Source organism: Nelumbo lutea, chromosome 3 (genome assembly GCF_056320005.1).
Source record: "Nelumbo lutea isolate HS-2025 chromosome 3, American lotus-T2T, whole genome shotgun sequence".
Taxonomy (NCBI): Eukaryota; Viridiplantae; Streptophyta; class Magnoliopsida; order Proteales; family Nelumbonaceae; genus Nelumbo; species Nelumbo lutea.
Window position 1 is genome coordinate 55466246 of NC_142686.1, and position 19764 is coordinate 55486009.

The 19764-nt window shown below is 37.0% G+C and overlaps 1 long non-coding RNA gene across 1 annotated transcript; it reads right to left on the reverse strand.

Annotated features, from left to right (window-relative positions):
- Positions 1 to 13191: 13191 nt before the first annotated feature.
- On the reverse strand, positions 13192 to 14289 carry LOC148865076 (uncharacterized). The gene is made up of 2 exons (XR_016108869.1): positions 13944 to 14289; positions 13192 to 13811 (listed from the first exon to the last, which is right to left on the reverse strand). It is a non-coding gene; the product is annotated as an uncharacterized LOC148865076 (long non-coding RNA).
- Positions 14290 to 19764: the final 5475 nt, after the last annotated feature.

The following is a 19764-nucleotide window of genomic DNA, read 5'->3' on the forward strand; positions in this document are numbered from 1 at the left end:
TCCCCACCATGTTTGCAAATTGCATAAGGCTCTATGGGGTATTCGTTAGGCACCAAGTGCTTGATACTCTTCGTTTGACATCTAAACTCCTTAATTTGGGTTTTCATAACTCTATAGCAGATTTATCTTTGTTCATTTATACAAAGGAGCTTCATTATATATTTTGATATATGTCGATGATATCATTATCACTGGCACCTCCTCTGCCTCATTGGCTCTCTCCTCTAGAGCCTCTCTATAGTATTTCCTCTAAAATACTTGTGACCATTGCATTATTTTCTTGGAATTAAGGCTCGGTATAGTTCTTTTGGTCTCCATTTATCTTAACAACATTATATACTTGATTTACTTTAGCATACAAAATTGAATGGTGCTAACCTTACTCCTTTCCCAAGGTGGCTTATGCTCAAGTCAATAAAGCCTTTAGTGATCCTCTTCTTGATCCTTCTAAGTACAGGAGTGTAGTAGGTGCTCTACTGTATATTACCCTCACCTGACTTTGACATATCTATTGATAAGGTATGTCAGTTTCTTCTCTCACCAATTGAGGAACATTGACCCACTATTAAATGCATAATATGTTATTTGAAGTGACTATCAACTATGGGTTGCATTTTTCTACCTCTTCTTCTTTAAAGTTGAATACTTTTACTAATGCTAACTAGGTTAGTTGTCTAGATGACAATTGTTTTATAAGTGGGTTTGCCATCTATTTGGTGTTAAACAGTTGTATGTCCTTAGCTTCAATCAGAAATATGTATATTATGAATTTATTGTAAATGAATAAAGTACACATTTGATTCATGTTTCTGCGGTGTGTTTCTGTATAATATCCTTAAACTGGACACTTAATGAGACTTGTGTTAGTTTAGAATGCTCACAACCATTGGGTAAGTCTGGGGAGATTTATCCTGCCAAGGCTGACACTAGTGTACTGCCAACTGTTGGGGTGACTTGTCTCAGCTACCAGGGTGAGACCCAAAGCACATGCAGTGTACGATTAATAGAACCTTTGAACCAAACCAGATTATCAGTATTGCCCTGGACCTTGGAGATAAATGGGCAAAACTGAAAAGTTACACCTAACCCCTAGACTCGATTATGATACTACACTAGGTGTCGAATTGGGCTGTCTTTGATGTACCAATCAGTGAGATCCTTAGCGGGGTCAATACCTGGGTATGTTGGGACAGTCCGAGAATTCATCTGAGTAGGTGATCATAGTGACATGATCAGCCCCTTTGTCAGACAAAGGTAATGATCAGGGATGCACTCTCTCTGATGGAAACCAAGACTGCCGGCAGCCGATTTCAATTGTTGAGATTTTGTTTTGCAAAATGTATTAATGTATTTATATATATATATATATATATTGTTATGGTTTTGAAATGATTTGCAAAAGGTTTTAATTCCCGGGATCCATGTAAGCAAAGAGTGCAACACTGTTCCTTACAATCGAGGGAGGGAGAGGTCCTCCCTTGTCGGGCAGTGTTTGATCATTATGGGCTGAGAGGTTAAGTGTAAGACCATTGAGGATAATACCTGATGGGCTAATTTTGCATTTGCACACAGTCCCTGGGTGTTACAAGGTGGCTTGGCCCAGGGACCACTTAGGGTAACTGTTGGGCCCATAGAGCCCATAAGATGGGTTTCAGGGGGTGCACTGTCCATAAAAAGTGTATTCGGCCAGGCCTTGTAACAAAGGCTGGGCTGAACCCATGTGGTTGATGTGTAGATCAATGTTTGGGTCCCACGCCATACAAGGAAGCCCAACTGGGTAGTAGTTTGGAAGGCTAAGTGAGTACATAACCTTAAATGGGCTTTAAGCCCATTTCGAATTGGGCTGATTTGATCAGTCAATTAAAGGGGGCAGATTTTGAGATGGATCAACTGATAGGATTGGGCCCAGACCCTATCCACTTAGAGAATCCAAGATCTAAATACGATTTAGATTTGGAAGCTTCCAAATTAGATTAAGAGATGGTTGATTTGATCTGCAGATAAGATAAGGGTTCTCCCTTATCACTTAAGGAACTTCTAATCCAAATATAATTTGGATCAACAACTCCTAATAGGATTAGGAGCTGATCCCTTTAAATCTATAAAAGGAGGAGGGGGCGGCAGCTTTTAGACATGCAACCTAAGACTCTTGTCTTTAGAGCTGAAATCATAGAAGAGAGATTTCTGCAACCTCTACAAAATCTCTCTTGCCGCCTCCTTCTTGCCGCCACCATTACCTTCAGTTCGATCTCTAGTTCATGGGAGAAATCAAGATCTGATCTTGATACCAATCTTTTGGAAAAGATTGATTGGAGCTGTACTCACAAGCCATCTAGTTGATTCTTGCGAAGGGTCAAGTTCTTTTGAAGAACATTGCTGATTCTGCTCCATCCTGCACTGCGCCATTTTCAGTGGGAGCAGTCTTTGGATATTTCGTTGGGCGTGAACACCTCAATTGGGAGAGACTATTTCTCCGTATCAGGTACATCCTCCCTCCTACTCCTTTTGGTTCAGATCTGATTTGGTTCATGGTTTAAGATTGATCATTGAAAAATATGTTTTTCTAAAATAGGGAATTCGATTCCCTACAAAGATGGGAGAATTTTTTTGAAATTCGCCCAGTCCATTCCGCAAGACTTGGGCGTCTATGTGATGGATATTCCATCCCTTCAGTGGTATCAGAGCCATGGTTCAAATCTTGAATCAATTTAATTTAGATCTAAACCTGCGCAAATGGGCAGAAGGTGTTCTACCCAATTTGCGCAGATAAGTGTTTTTGGGAATTTGCTCCCAAAATTATGGGCGAATAATCTGAAATTAAATTTTATATAAATTTGATTATTGTTTAGAATAGTTCTTTATGATTTTCTTGATTTATGGGTTGTTTGTACAAGAGAAGATCGAATTCTTGGTTTGCGTAGGGAACCTGCAAGATTTGCAGTTTCTTGATTCATTCATTACATTTGGTCTGTAAATATTTTTTTTATTATTTTTAGACTCAATGTATTAGGCATTCGATCTGATGTAATTATAAAAGAAATTAGGTTTTCTGTTTATTTATTTTTGGATCGAAGATGGCGGCGCAAGGAAGGAGATTTCGTAGATGGGACATTCGCAACCTGCGATTTGCAGTTTGTGAAACTGCATTCTGTGATTTAACCTCTGTTTTGCAGGATGGATTGTACGAACAACCCTGGATTGACTGATTCTTGTTTTTTTTATCAGTTTTTTAATTTTAGATTTTTTTTCTTGAATTAAAGATTTAATTAAAGATCAAACCCTAGACCCATTCAAACCAAGATTGGTTCAAATTGTTTGGACCGAATCTAGGGTACGATCAAGGCTGAATATCAGCCCAAATTTTTTGTTTAATGGGCTTAAGGATTGATAATTAATTGGATATTTAATTTGGCCCAACCTGTAAGGCCCAGTTTTAGATTGTTAAAACTGCCAAAAGCCCACTTCAAAGGATAAAGCTACATGGGCCGAACTAGGTAACCCTAATTCAGCCCATATACCTAGATGATATTAATTGTTAATATTATGGATTAAAATGGGCTTCAAATGGGTTTTTATAGATAATTAATTGATTGGATCAATTCCTCCCTACATGTGATGTATGGATGTGTGATGTGCTACGTTCATGGGCCATAAGTACTTGGCCCATGCAGATTTGATAGTGGGCTCCACACCTCCTGAAGAGGTTACGTGCAGAACCCTAGCTGATTTAGGCCTACCGAAATCTGACTTTATGAAAGTCAGTGGGAGCCATTTTGGTTTGACCTAAAATAAACTAGGGCGTAATTCTTGTTCCCTCCAGTAAATATGAGTGCACGTGATAGGGAGATTCATGTGATGAACTCTCTAAAAGCCTTCCATCATTAGCATGAGGATGGGTCCTTCAGTAATGAGGAAACATACCAGAAAATGAGCTATCCATTTGCTGTTGGGCTTGTCTAAGTGTTTCATAAGATGATAGGGGCGTCATATACCGATGTGGGAGAGGCTTCACCAGAAAATGGGAACTCTCTCACGGTACCTTGGCGTTCATGAATATGATGGGTGAGCACTCACTAGACAGAAAGGTTTACCTGAAAACGGCTTTGAACCTTGTCTGACAGAGGCTAAAGGGAAAGCTCATATGATGAGTGGATATGATCCTTCACAGAAAGGTGGTGGGGTTTTGTAGCTGAAACAGTTGGATCCATGCACCATATGTGGTTTCCCACATTTCTAGAGACAAGTCGTTGTCTCTGTCCCTGAGAAGGAGGGAAAACTCAGAGATGAACAAATGGGAATGAAACATAGATTAAAATCCATATATGTGATATGAACATGAATCAAATAAGGTTGTGGACTGATATTTGCTGTTTTTATCAGAAAATGGCAAACGGACAATTTGCAAAGCTTCTTGACAACAACAAGCTTAAGGGCCCAAACTATGCCGACCGGTACCGTAACCTAATGCTAGTTTTAACATCTGAAAAACTGGACAAAGTAGTCAAGTTTCCTGCCCCGGAGCGTCCGGGTGATAGGGCTTTTGAAGCCCATAGGAGAGAATTCCAAGATTGGGAGGATAAAAACTCCCTAGCCCACTGCTATGTCGTTGCTTCTTTGGACAACTCAATATAGAGGCAGTTCGATCCGATCGAACTCGCTAAGGACATATTGGACAGTCTGAAAACAATGTATGAAGAGCAGAACCATTCTACTCGATGGAAGGTCTTGAAAATGTTCATGACCGCTTAGATGTCCAAGGGGCAGAAAGTTCACGACCATTGTCTTTGGATGATGGGATACATTAACGAGTTGGAAGCCCTTGGATTCGGGATAGATCTTGGCACTCAAGTGGATGCCATTCTGAACTCCTTGCCCTCTTCCTTCAATGGGTTCATATTAAACTACAATATGAACAAGCTGAATGTCAGCGCCTAAGAGCTCAACAATATGTTGCAAAGTGCCGAGGACTTACTTAAGAAGGATGAGCCTGTGGTGATGCTTGTGGAAGCTAACAAAACGGGCAAGAAAAAGAGGAAGGCAAAGAAGCCTCAGAAGAAGACTACCAAGCCCAAGAAGCAAAAGAAGGACAAGACAGCAGGTGCATGTCACTTCTATAAAGAAATCGGCCACTAGAAGTGGAACCTCGGTACCTGGAATCCAAGAAAGGTAATTTCGAATCTTGTGTCACAGAAACCAACTTATTGGTGGCTTCTGCGTCCTGGTGTATTGACTCCGGGGCTTCAACTCATGCGTGTAACTCACTACAGGCGTTCAAGGCAAGCAGAAGGCTGAATGATGGAGAAGTGATGCTCTACTTGGGGACTTCTGCAAGCGATGCAGCTACGACAATAGGCATCGTAGAATTAAAATTTAGAGAAGGAAATATTGTACTTAAAGATTTTTTTTGTGCAAAATCTAAGAAGAAATTTGATTTCTGTCTCAAAATTTTGTGCGGATGGATATTCTATCTTTTTCAGTAATACGATTACTATTAAAAGAAACAATAAACTCATCGCATATGGGGAATTGGAGAACGGTCTCTATGTTATACATCATTCTCTAGAAACTAACATAGCCGAAACTACGTTGGCTGAAATCCCCAAGAAAAGAGCACATGATACTGATGTATGTGGTCTCCTATGGCATTATCGACTTGGCCATATCGGTATTGACCGAATCACAAGACTGGTAAAGGATGGTCCTTTGGATTTTCTAACTACAGAAGATCTTCCCACTTGTGAGCCTTGCCTTCAGGGTAAGATGACAAAGAGGCCATTTAACGGTAAGCATGAAAGATGTACAGACACGCTTGACCTTATACATACTGATGTATGTGGTCCCCTGAGTGTTAGGACCCATAACCAACATGTGTATTTCATTACATTCACTGATGACTATTCTCGGTATGGTTACATGTACCTAATGAGACATAAGTCTGAATCCTTTGAAAAGTTCAAAGAGTTCAAACAAGAGGTCGAGAAATAATTAGGGAGAGAAATTAAGTCCATTCGATCAGATCGAGGCGGCGAATATCTCTCTGATGAATTTAGGGACTACTTGAAGGTAAATGGGATAGTATCATAGTTATCTCCTCCTGCTACATCACAACTTAACTGTGTTTCAGAGAGGAGGAATAGGACCCTATTAGATATGGTCCAATCACTTCTCATCCATTCAGAGTTACTTACATCCTTTTGGGGATACACATTAGAGACTGTGATATACGTGCTGAACCGGGTTCCAACCAAATTGGTTCCTAAGACTCCCTATGAGCTTTGGACCGGAAAGAAACCAAGTGTATGACACTTGAAGATTTGGGGTTGTCCGGCTCACGTTAAAAGAACGAATCCGGACAAATTGGAATCCAAGACCAACTGTTGCCTATTCGTAGGCTACCCAAAGGGCTTAGTGGGCTACCTATTCTATGATCCAAGTGAGCAGAAGGTGTTCTGCAGTCAGAATGCACAATTCTTGGAAAATGATTACATCATGGACAAACTTCGTCAAGAAATTGTTTTTGATGAGGAGAGCTCAGATGCAGTGGGAGGTGTCCCACAAGTTCTAGGTAGTGACCAACTTAGAAGATCTACCTGGGTGTCCAGGCCACCGGTCCGTTTTGGTTACGATCAGGATATTTACCTGGTTGAAACCTTGATTAGTAAAGAGGATCCCGTGACTTATACGGAAGCTATGTTGGACATAGACTCCCTTAAATGGGTAGATGCCATGAGAGCTGAGATGGAATCAATGGAGACCAATGGAGTCTGGGCTTTAGTGGATCTGCCCTCTGGGGTAAAAGCAATTGGTTGCAAATGCGCAATGACAGGGTTGAGACCTACAAACCGCGTCTGGTGGCGAAAGGATATATTCAGAAAGAAGGCATCGATTATGAGAAAATCTTTTTGCCCGTGGCCATGCTTAAATCCATTAGAATTCTGTTAGCTGTAGCAGCTTACTATGACTATGAGATTTGGCAGATGGATGTCAAAACTGCGTTCCTGAATGGAGATCTTACTGAAGATATCTATATGCAACAACTGTAAGGTTTTGTAGCTGTGGGTCAAGAACACATGGTTTGTAAGTTGAATGGATCCATATATGGACTCAAGCAATCTTCTAGAAGTTGGAACATACTCGACGGTCAAAAAGTTTGATTTTGAGCAGAACCCGGATGAACCCTGTGTTTACAGGAAGACCAGTGGTGACAATGTTATGTTTCTGGTTCTGTATGTAGATGGCATTCTACTCATTGGGAATAATGTAGGAATGTTAACTACGATAAAAGTATGGCGATTACAGCAATTCCCCATGAAAGACCTTGGAGAAGCCTCTTATATACTAGGTCTTCGGCTCTATAGAGATAGATCGAAGTGGATAATAGGATTATCCCAATCTGCTTATATTGACAAAATAGTCAAGAGATACAACATGGAAAACTCCAAGAAAGGAAATGTTCCTTTCAGGCATGGAGTCAATCTCTCCAAGAAGATGTCTCCAAAGACCTCTGAGGAGATCGAGAGCATGAAAGATGTTCCCTATGCCTTAGCCGTAGGGAGCATCATGTATGCCATGTTGTGCACTCGTCCTTACATCGTCCAGACAGTGAGTGTAGTAAGCTGATTCCAGGCCAACCCAGGGCAGGAGCATTGGACTGTTGTGAAATGCATACTTAAGTACCTTCCAAGGACAAAAGAGTTTTGTCTGGTATTCGATGGTAGTTCACTACAGATCCGATGGTATACAGATGCGGATTTCCAGTCGGATCCAGATGATAGAAAGTCTACATCTATATATGTTTTCACGATAGGATCGTGTGCTGTTTGCTGGAAAAGCAGCAAATAGGGGTCCACAGCAGACTCCACAACCGAGGTCGAATACATTGCTGCAAGTGAAGCTGCCAAGGAAGCCATGTGGATGAAGAAGTTCGTTCACGAATTGGGAGTAGTTCCGTCCAACACATCATCGATCACATTGTTGTGTGACAACAATGGAGCAATTGCTCAAGCTAAGGAGCCACGAGCCTACTCGAAGTCAAAGCACATCGAGAGGAAGTACTATGTACTCTGGGAGATTGTTGGTAGAGGGGACATCTTGATTCAGAAGGTAGCATCAGCGGAAAATGTAGTAGACCCATTGACTAAGCCACTAACACAGAAAGTGTTCGAGAAACACGTGGAAAGTATGGGACTCCGGCTTATACTGAATTGAACCTTAGTGCAAGTGGGAGCTATTAGACAGTTGTATGCTCTTAGCATCAATAAAAAATATGTACATTATGAATTTATTGTAAATGAATAAAGTACACATTTGATTCATGTTCCTGTGGTGTGTTTCTGTGTAATACCCTTAAACTGGACACTTAATGAGACTTGTGTTAGTTTAGAATGTTCACATCCATTGGGTAAGTCTGGGGAGATTTATCCTGCTAAGGCTAACACTAGTGTACTGCCAACTGTTAGGGTGGCTTGTCTCAGCTATCAGGGTGAGACCCGAAGCACATGTAGTGTAGGATTAATAGAACCTTTGAACCGGACCAGATTTCCAGTATTGCATTGGACCTTGGAGATAGATGGGAAAAACTGGAAAGTTACACCTAACCCCTAGACTTGATTATGATACTACACTAGGTGTCGAATTGGGCTGTCTTTGATGTACCAATCAGTGAGATCCTTAGCGGGAGTCAAAACCTGGGTATGTTGGAACAGTCCGAGAATTCATCTAAGTAGGTGATCATAGTGATAGGATCAGCCCCTTTGTCGGATAAAGGTAATGATCGGGGATGCACTCTCTCTGATGGAAACCAAGACTGCTGTTAGCCGATTTCAATTGTTGAGATTTTGTTTTACAAAATATATATATATTATGGTTTCGAAATGATTTGCAAAAGGTTTTAATTCCTGGGATCCATGTAAGCAAAGAGTGCAACACTGTTCCTTACAGTTGAGGGAGGGAGAGGTCCTCCATTGTCGGGCAGTGTTTGATCATTATGGGCTGAGAGGTTAAGTGTAAGACCATTGAGGATAATACCTGATGGGCTAATCTTGCATCTGCACACAGTCCCTGGGTGTTACAAGGTGGCTTGGCCCAGGGACCACTTAGGGTAACTGTTGGGCCCATAGAGCCCATAAGATGGGTTTCAGGGGGTGCACTGTCCATAAAAAGTGTATTCGGCCAGGCCTTGTAACAAAGGCTGGGCTGAACCCATGTGGTTGATGTGTAGATCAATGTTTGGGTCCCACGCCATACAAGGAAGCCCAACTGGGTAGTAGTTTGGAAGGCTAAGTGAGTACATAACCTTAAATGGGCTTTAAGCCCATTTCGAATTGGGCTGATTTGACCAGTCAATTAAAGGGGGTGAATTTTGAGATGGATCAACTGATAGGATTGGGCCTAGACCCTATCCACTTAGAGAGTCCAAGATCTAAATAAGATTTAGATTTGGAAGCCTCCAAATTAGATTAGGAGATGGTTGATTTGATCTGCAGATAAGATAAGGGTTCTCCCTTATCACTTAAGGAACTTCTAATCCAAATATAATTTGGATCAACAACTCCTAATAGGATTAGGAGCTGATCCCTTTAAATCTATAAAAGGAGGAGGGGGCGGCAGCTTTTAGACATGCAACCTAAGACTCTTGTCTTTAGAGCTGAAATCATAGAAGAGAGATTTCTGCAACCTCTACAAAATCTCTCTTGCCGCCTCCTTCTTGCCGCCACCATTACCTTCAGTTCGATCTCTAGTTCATGGGAGAAATCAAGATCTGATCTTGATACCAATCTTTTGGAAAAGATTGATTGGAGCTGTACTCACAAGCCATCTAGTTGATTCTTGCGAAGGGTCAAGTTCTTTTGAAGAACATTGCTGATTCTGCTCCATCCTGCACTGCGCCATTTTCAGTGGGAGCAGTCTTTGGATATTTCGTTGGGCGTGAACACCTCAATTGGGAGAGACTATTTCTCCGTATCAGGTACATCCTCCCTCCTACTCCTTTTGGTTCAGATCTGATTTGGTTCATGGTTTAAGATTGATCATTGAAAAATATGTTTTTCTAAAATAGGGAATTCGATTCCCTACAAAGATGGGAGAATTTTTTTGAAATTCGCCCAGTCCATTCCGCAAGACTTGGGCGTCTATGTGATGGATATCCCATCCCTTCACTTGGGTGATAATCTCATTAGTTGGAACTCTGAGAAGCAACACACCATTATGCATACTAGCATGGAGTCCGAGTTCAGATCTCTTGCTAACTCAACTACAAAGATCCTATGGATCAAATCTTTACTTTCTAATTTCGACTTTCCTTCTTCAACTCTTGTTGTTTGGCACTCACTCGATGTTTCATGCTCACACCAAACATGTTGGAGTTGATTTTCATTTTTTAAGGGATCTCTGTCTCAACAATCAGTTGTCCATTCGGTTCATCACTTCCCAAAACCAGGTTGCTGTCATTTCTTACGAAGCCTCTTCCTACACCAAGATTTGAACTTCTTCAACTTCATGTCACACTGTTCAGCTTGAAGGGGCGTATTAGAGATATATATATATATATATGAGTCTAACTAATGTATCAAGATAACTTAGACTCATTATTGTATTTTATCTAGGACCACATCTCCTTGTTTATCTTAAACTCTCTATATTGCTTAACAACTTATCCTGATAAGTCCTATGTAGTCTAAAACACTTGCATACATTTATAAATACTAGAGGATTCTACATCTAGAAATACTAGAGGATTCGACATCTATAAATACTAGAGTATTTGATGGCTTTCTCCATCATTGAATATTCATTATTTAAGAATATTTAAGAAGTTAGTTGGATGCAATTTCTACACTTATATTAGTTCAAATTGAAAAATTAGAAATTTCAGGAATTTGACCAAAGTTTCAAACTTTCAATACATATGTTTATTTAACATATGCTGACATATAATGTTTTTTATATGTTTTTATTTTCTATAATGACAGTATTGTAACTCAAAATTCTATTTTTTATTATTTCTTTTCTTCTAAAAATTAGCTAAATGATGTAAAAATATGTTTATATTATGTTTATCTATTCTATTAATTTATGTAGTTTTTTTTGTTTGAAATACATTAAAATTTTAGTGAGATGTAAACATTTCATCTAGAATTAAATTTTCTGGCAGGAATTTGGAGATTTCAATTTTGTTTCGTTTAGTGAAGTCAAAATCTCATGAAATTTTAGGAGAATAAGAACCTTGAAGACGATGACTACTAACTATTGTATCGTCAGGTTGTCATTTGCTAAATTGAATCATTACATGACCAAGATTCTATTTCAATGGTTAAGATGGTTGATTACTAGGAATGACCCTTTTCATTCCCAAACCAGTTTATTACCCTTGATCCCAGACTCTTTTAACTTTTCATCCTAATTTTCCCAACCCATTAGATCCATTGTGACCCATTTAACCCAATTATGCATATTTATTGTTGGCATTATTTTTCAAATTTGAAATTCAAATTCAATTACCTTAATTAGCACTTATAAACTCACCATAATTGGCCCTATTTAACACTAATTACCATAATTGATTCCATAACTACCCATATTTGAGGTGCCACTTATAACACTAATTATCTCCATCTCACATTAATTCCATTTAAGTCACTAAAACAAGTTCTAAAGGGACTTGAACCCAAGTTGCTTAATTTAAACATATGTATTTTGTCCATTAGACCACTCCATGATATAATCAAACTACCTCTAGATTCTTCTTCATACTTTTGCCTATATAATCTTAACTATCCTCTTAAGATTTTTTTTTATTACTTTCATAAGATAATTTAATATTTCTACTGACGTATCACTATTATTTATTAAACCTAACTTTTCCTTGGGCATGACATGCAGTCATATATTAGGAATATCTCCCATAAATTTAATATAGACATGTATAGGAGATATTCACAATGTGCGGCTGGATGCTATATTGTCAGGATCAAGTACTGACACTAAAGTTCAGTGAAGCCCATATTCCTGGGGCCATTATAACTACTGAATTATTTATAGGTTTTATAAGAAATTTGAAATTCCAGAATAAAAAGAAAAAGCATTTACCCTACAACTGTTGATTGAAGTGGAGTAATAGGGGGTGTGATCATTTCTGGTCTGACTTACAAATTAATTTCTAGGATTGGTTTAGGTTTTCTTTCTTTCTTATTTTTTCTTTTATATCCTGGTGGTCCTGGGCCAACAAGCGGGCTTCTTTCTTTCTTTCTTTCTAAGCGTGAATGAATAAATGATAAAAAACTTAAAATCATCATCAATTCCCCAAGACATCAGTGCTTAACCAAAAATATAACACAACTTCATTTAACTGAATAAACTTTGAAAATGAGGATAATGGAGGCTGAGGTGTGACCATTAGGCTGTGTTTTGGTATTGTAGAAAATTAAATAAAGAAAAAAAAACAATTTTGTAAATTAAATTCCATCACTTCCCAACTTTGATCCGCTTCTGCTATTGTGCCATACCAATCATGGCCTTATAGAAAGGAACCACGCACTCATGTCAACTTCAAACTCTTCGTTGCTTTTCTTCCCAAGTCATAAAGAGTTGGTTCATGCCTAAAGTATATCAGTGCCTTTAGGGTGTTCAAGATTCGGCTCATCAGTTTTCTGACCAATATAAAATCTCTGATACTCGAAAGATATGATATGAAAAAAGTTTTGATCGATCAAAGTCTACCCATGAATTTTAACAAATCACACCTCATTCCATATTACATTTATGATTGTAATTTAGTGGTCAGTTGATGTCATATCTTTTTTATATCATAATTGAATTAACTCTGACGGTTTTTCGTACTGTAACAAAAAACCTAACCAATATTTTTGACTTTTCAAAGATTCTAATAACTGAAGTTTTTAGTTCAGCCTTTTTGGTTTTTTATGAGCTACCTTCGATTCGTGATTGATCGAGGGTGGTCAAATCAGTGACCTATTTAGCAGGCCAAACAGGAATGAGTTTTGGGTGTTTTCCAATTTTGTCATTTCACCCGGTGGACGGTGAACTCCCCCGTTGGGGCTGTAATGGTATCCAATTGCCAAATTCTATCCATTCAATCCATTAACAATGGGAGAAAATATGAATCCACCCCTTTCCAATTTAATCCATATGGCTACATATCGAAGGATAAATATATAAATTAACATTATATAATCAAATTTAACTTTTTATTACAAACATCAAACCTTTCTCTTTTTGAAGGCAATGGCTAATTTCATTAAAAATGCTTAAAAATTCAAATGCAATTCACGAGTATACAATCAGCAAACAAAAAAAAAAAGATAAACCCAATACAGATTGCAACAAATCCTGAGCACCATGAGAAATTCTGGTAAGTGCATTGCAAACGCGCAAAAAGATGGAATCGCCAATAAAGGAGGACCGACCTCCAACAGAGTCAAAACTCTACAAGAACTCCCGAAAATGGGGAAACACAAAAAAATTGCCAAAGTCACCCGTTCTATGGCAATCGCAGCTAAAAAGTTCAGAAATGAAAGGTGAAAAGAAGAGAGACAACCATTGTCTCACCCAGGCTTGGACGTAACAGTTATGTTGCAAAATAAAACTCCTTCCACGGCAAACCATCCCTAGGCATGAGGCAAGAAAAAGCCACGTCCCCACTAAAAGAGAAGATGGTCCGAAAAAGTGCCAAAAAACGGTTCCTCCAATAACTGAAAGGCTGGACAGTGCCGGAGACTGAATGGAAACGATTGGGCTGCACCGGAAAAATATTCCAGAACAAAGAACAATCCTCCTCACTGAAGAACAACTCCCTAGAATACACCACACCAGAAAGCATCCCAAGGAAGAGGATACGCCCAAACATAAAGTCGTTAGTAAAGCATCCACATATTTCTTTTTAGAATTTCAAAGCGATTTTAGAAACAAACACATCTTCAACCTACATGAAAATAAAGCCAATGCAGAACAAGTCGTAGAGGATGAACCACTTCTCAGAACAAAGATCAAGCCCATCGTATGTAGAACCTACGGGGAGAAACCAAAGGAACAATACAGCAATCGACCAACAAATGAAAACACCAAAAAAAGAAACAAATAAAACAACAAAAAAGCACCCTATCTATAAAAAACCTATCATAATAGAGGAAAACTTGCATCAAGCAATGCAAGAGGGATACTCGCATCGCTGATGCGAGAGGGAGACCCCTCCCAGACAGGGAGGGGTTTTGAATTAACTGGAAAATTTGCTGTTCTCACGCAAACTCTCTAACTGGAAAATTGACCACTTTCGAGGTTTACAAACATCAAACTTAACCAAGGCAAGTATCTGCTTTATATAATTATACATGTTTACATATATTTATAATTTGTATCATATCGTTGGTTTGAATGTTGTGTTTTTACTTAAATTGTCATGCCCAAATAAATTTTAATTCATTTTGTTCATAAAAATGCAATATCAAAGTAATTTTTTGTTCATTTTATTAATAATATATAATATATAATATATTGATAATTTTTAGTTTAAATCAGATGGATTCAGATTTGAATATATACCTATATCAAAGTTAATGTTTGGTTGAGTTTCTAAAAACGTTGAAGTAAATGAGCAGAGCTCTGCCCATTTGAGACGACTTTATTGTGTAGGATTTTGCCTATGCGAGTAAGGGTTTCAATGGACCGGTTTTGGATAGGACCCCATCCAGTCCAAAATCAATTTGGATGGATTGGACGGACTAACAAGACATATTGGATTGGATCAATCCGGTCCAAAATATTTATTAGATTGGATTGGACCTAGCCCGTCTGTAACGAATTTATATTACATTGGATTGGATTGGATTAAGCTAATATCTGGTCCATTGATATAAGATAAAAATATATGTATCAATATGGACTGGGTTTGGGTTGAACCAATCTAAATCAAAATGGACTTGAACAGATCGGACGGTTCAGACATTGAATTGGACTGATCCAAATAGAATCAAAACATTCATTGGATTGGATTGGACCTGGTCCATTTATAATGGACTCACACTCACATTGGACTGGATCGGATTGGACGAAATCCAGTCCAATTGACACCCCTACATGCGAGGTAGATCCCACCCCGACAATATATAAACAATGTTTAGTGGAAAGCCTAAACATGCTACCCTTCGGTTAAAAAACGTGTTGTTTTCTTTATTTCTTTATTTTTATTTTACATTGAATCTTTCTTTAGTAGCATCTCCAACTCTAAAAAGCTCAGTCGTCGATGCTTTAGCCCTCCCAAATGGGCCATTAAATTTGAAGTCCAATAGGGATATGGTTTCATGCGTCTCTCACTAACCCATTATCTCTCTCCCTCAAATTCTCTAATCAAATAGCATTTGCATGCCATACATCTACCTTTTCTCCCCTGTTCCTACAAATTGCCTAATATGCAATCTCCAAACCTTACTCTCTTGTAATGGATATATCTAAATACACGTATTATAAATTAATTACTCCACTTCACATATAGTTTATTTGATGCCCATCTATATGACTATATGTTGTATGGTTCTCCTACAAATGAAGAATAAGTTAAGTTTACATTTACTCTCTCATTTACAAAACAAGTTATTAAAGTGTTACTTATTTTATGTAAATCTATTTTCTAAACCTGCCTTACCACCAAACAAGTTACTTAAAGTGTTCCTTATTTTAAGTAAATCTATTTTTAAAAAGAATTTAATTTAAAAATCTCAAGGATTCAAAGTCCCAATGGGGAACTTGTCTCCATTGGTGTTTAGGGATGGAGGGTCATTTTTATCCCTAATGGGGATAGAGGTCGGGGATGGGGATTTATTTTAAAGTCGGGGTCAGGGATGGGATGTCTGGTCCCCATCTCATTGTCATTCCTAATTTATGCTGGGTTCAAGGAATTATATACAAACCCCATCCTTGCCTTGTGCCTAGTTTGGGGAAATAATATTTTCCTCATCCCTGTTCCATCCCTATTTAAGATCAGGGAAAACTCTCCCCATTCGGGGTGAGGGCCCTGGTTTTATAAGAAAAATTGACATCTCTAATCTAAATTGATTTATCCAAATTAATATAAACTAAATTACTTGCTTACAAAATCCCACGGTTGTGGTGAGTACGGAATAACCTACAGAGCAGCCAAAGTTTTTTTTTTTTTTTTTTTTTTCTAATCAAGATCTTACTCCTGATAATCAACCTACTATTCTTGGGGACATGTCAAGTGTTCGGAAGAATGACTCCATGAACAATTGTGTAGATCAGGGTACACTTGTACAAGTCTTGGAACTATGTGAGGTGGAATGAACAACAGGTATTTGACAAAATGTCATTAAAGACACAAAGAAGCAACCGAAAGATTAGTTAGATGAAGGTAATACTACTATACCCATGGAAACAAAATGGCTCAAATAAGATTGGGTGATGGTGGAAAGCAAGAAGAAGAAAAAGAATTATAGAATTATAAATCTAAGAAGACCTAAGAGACGTCTCACTCAGGAAATATGGGGTCTTCTTTTAATTTTTGAACAATGGATATGGGGATTTCTTCTTTAGTAAGTACCTTAATTTTACTTAAGTTTAACTAAAGTTATCTGAATTTAATTATTTGATATTTAGATTAATTAAATTACTATTATTAAAATAAATTGCATTAAATTTAAATTCATCTATATGTAATCAAATTTAAAATTTGATTATTATAATTAAATATAATTAAATTTTGCTTAATGTAATTAAAATTAATGTTAGTAACTTAAGTAAATTATTATTTAAATAAACTTTTATCAAATTAATAGTATCTGAACTAATGTTTTACTCTATATTCCATTTTAATATTTAATACTTTTAATATTAAATTCTTAAAAATATTTTTAATATTTTTACCTATATTCCATTAATTGTTTATGAATTCTTATACCTATATTTTTAATATTTAATTCTTAAAAAATATTGGTTTTCTTTCCCTAAGTTAATTACTCCCAAATCATTTTATTTTCTTGCTTATTTCTACACAGAATTGTATTTCTTAAGATATCACCTATAATAGTATTTATATATTTCTTTATGTAGCAAGCTGTACATCTTTGATTTTTTAATTTAAGGTAGATTTTATTTTTAACATTTTCCATGTTTTAAGTATATTAACATTATTCTTTACTCCCCAAAGCTTTAGTCCAATTAAGAAAAAATAAATTTATATGAAATATTAATAAACAAATAGTTTAATGTATATATCTAAAACTAGTTACATTTTAAAATTAGTATAATAAATTAATTGAAGGTCTACATTTATTAAATTGTTAATGTTTATTTGAATATACTAGTATATATTTTCTAGTTTTTGAATTTGAAATTCTATCTTCTTTACATTCCCATGCTTGGCATGGGAGATACTAGGTTGATTGTTCAAATGACTGGTGGTCAGTAGGAGGATATGGTATATTTATGGGCTTGGTCTTATTATATAGGAATCTGGATTTTCTCCTCACAAAGCGTGCCTCATGCCACCCTCATAGTGCTTTCAATTGTGCATTGAAAACATCTTATATACTTGATTTTATCATTCATAGGAAGATGTTCCTAATGAAGGGCTGCGATGTGCTGTGAGGTTGGTGTAAGGTTCATATTGTAAGGAACAAATCTGATTTCATTACATAGAGGCTAGAGTTCTAAGAAACAGGTCATAGTCTAGTATAGAGCTAGAAATAGAATTGCGTGTTGTTGCTAATACAATAATAATTGCTAATACCATAATAAAGATCATTTGGATTTAGAAGCTACTCACTAAACTTGGTTGGAAAGTTTCTCAAGCTCTGATTATATGGTGTAATATTGGAGTATTGTACCTTGCATCTAGCTCTCAATTTTGTTTAGGCTGTGTTCGGAAACGATGCAAATAAGTGTGAATGCAAATATGTAGAGTGTAAAATGGTTCATATAAATTATAAAGTTGGGTAAGCTTTGCACCACAAATTTACCTTCTTACCAAACAGACTTTTTAATGGATGCAAACATGAATTCCAATAAAGCATATATATGCCTTATTTTATCAAAGGCCCACTTGAATGTAAATTTACTTCTTTTTTATTGATGTACTTTTACATCTTATTATTAATGTAAATAGGCATTGGAAAATGTATTTTCTGTCATTTGTCAATGCATAAATGTAATGTTGCCAAACACAAACAAAAGTGAATCAGAGTGCAAATTTACCCAGAACCAGCACCATTTGTATCATTTCCAAATGCAGCCTTACCCAAAAAGATCGGTCCAAAATACTAAGCTACATGTTCAAACTTCAAAGTAAATTATAATTAAGTAATTTATCTTTATGTTTAATGTTTATGGTTAAGTAGATGAGACCTGTTGGACGTAGGGACTAGTTAAAAGATGGCCATATTATATTGCTAGGGGAGTGATCATAGTTAGTTTTCTAATACAAAAGGAAACTGAATTAGTTGTGGCCATGGGTGAATTTAAATGATCCCATGTATGATTTTTTATTTTTAAAATTTAAAAAAATCACAAGATTTTAAGGAAGTAGGAAAGTAATAGAGAGAAAGAGAGAGCAAGCTTTTTTTGGATAAAATCCAAAGTTAAATTTCATTCGACTTGTTTTAGAAGATCATTAGTCCCTTAGAAGAGCAGTAGCTAAGAAGTCTGGAAGTGTGGATCATGTACAAGGATGACGCCATCATCATCATCCATGCCTTATCCCAACTATAAGGGGTTGGCTACATGAATCCTGCTTCACCAATCTGTTCTATTTCAAGCCATTTTCATTGTTAAATCATTAGTGATTAAATCATTTTTTACTACTTCTACCTATGTCCTTTTTGGTCTACTCCAATCTATTTTATCCTATTCATGTGTAACCAATATGTTCTATTTAAAGCCATATTCATTGTTAACTTGTTAGTGATTAAATCATTTCTTAATACTTTTACCTATGTCTGTTTTGGTCATTCCAATTTCTTTTAGCCTATTCAATGTGTAACAAATCACTTCTTCTAATTGGCGTAATTGGTGGTCTTCTATGCTTGTGGCCAAACCATCTTAGTCTACTCTTTCATTTTGTCACTTATTGGAGATATTCCTAGTTTCTTACATATAAGTTCATTCTTAATCCTATCATTTCTAGCTTTTCCACTCATCCTTAACATTCACATTTCTGCTACATTCATTTTATGAACACGTTGTTTCTTGGCTACTTAATATTCTTGCTTTATGCAACATAATTGGCTTCACATCTTGTGCTAATTCTTGTTTTTTCTGATCCGGTCTAGTTTCGAAAACCATGGGCTAGATGCACCCCTCAATTTTTCTCATCTTGTGCTAATTCTTTGAGTGACATCCTTCTTATTTACTCCCATGTTATGAACTATTGAACCAAGGTACTAGAAATAGTCATATTTAATTATCTCATAGTCTCCAATCCTAAGTGTATCTTGATTTACATTCCTATTATTACTAAACATACATGTCGTATACTCTATTTTAGAATAATGTAAAGTATTGTAATTTGAACTCAAAAACCAACTCATACCTTAGGAATGGCCTTCTTATTTGTTGGTGGCTCCTCACCTTCATAGTCTGCAACGATGGTGTAATACACATCTGGTTCTCTTTCTCTTTTCTATAGCTGCTAGATGTTTGCTTTGTGCGAGGTCTAGTAGCTTCGTCCCTTCTACATTGGCTATCCTTGTCTCCCTTCATCTTCCAGTTCCGTGTAATAGATTGCGTCTTGTAGGTGAGTCT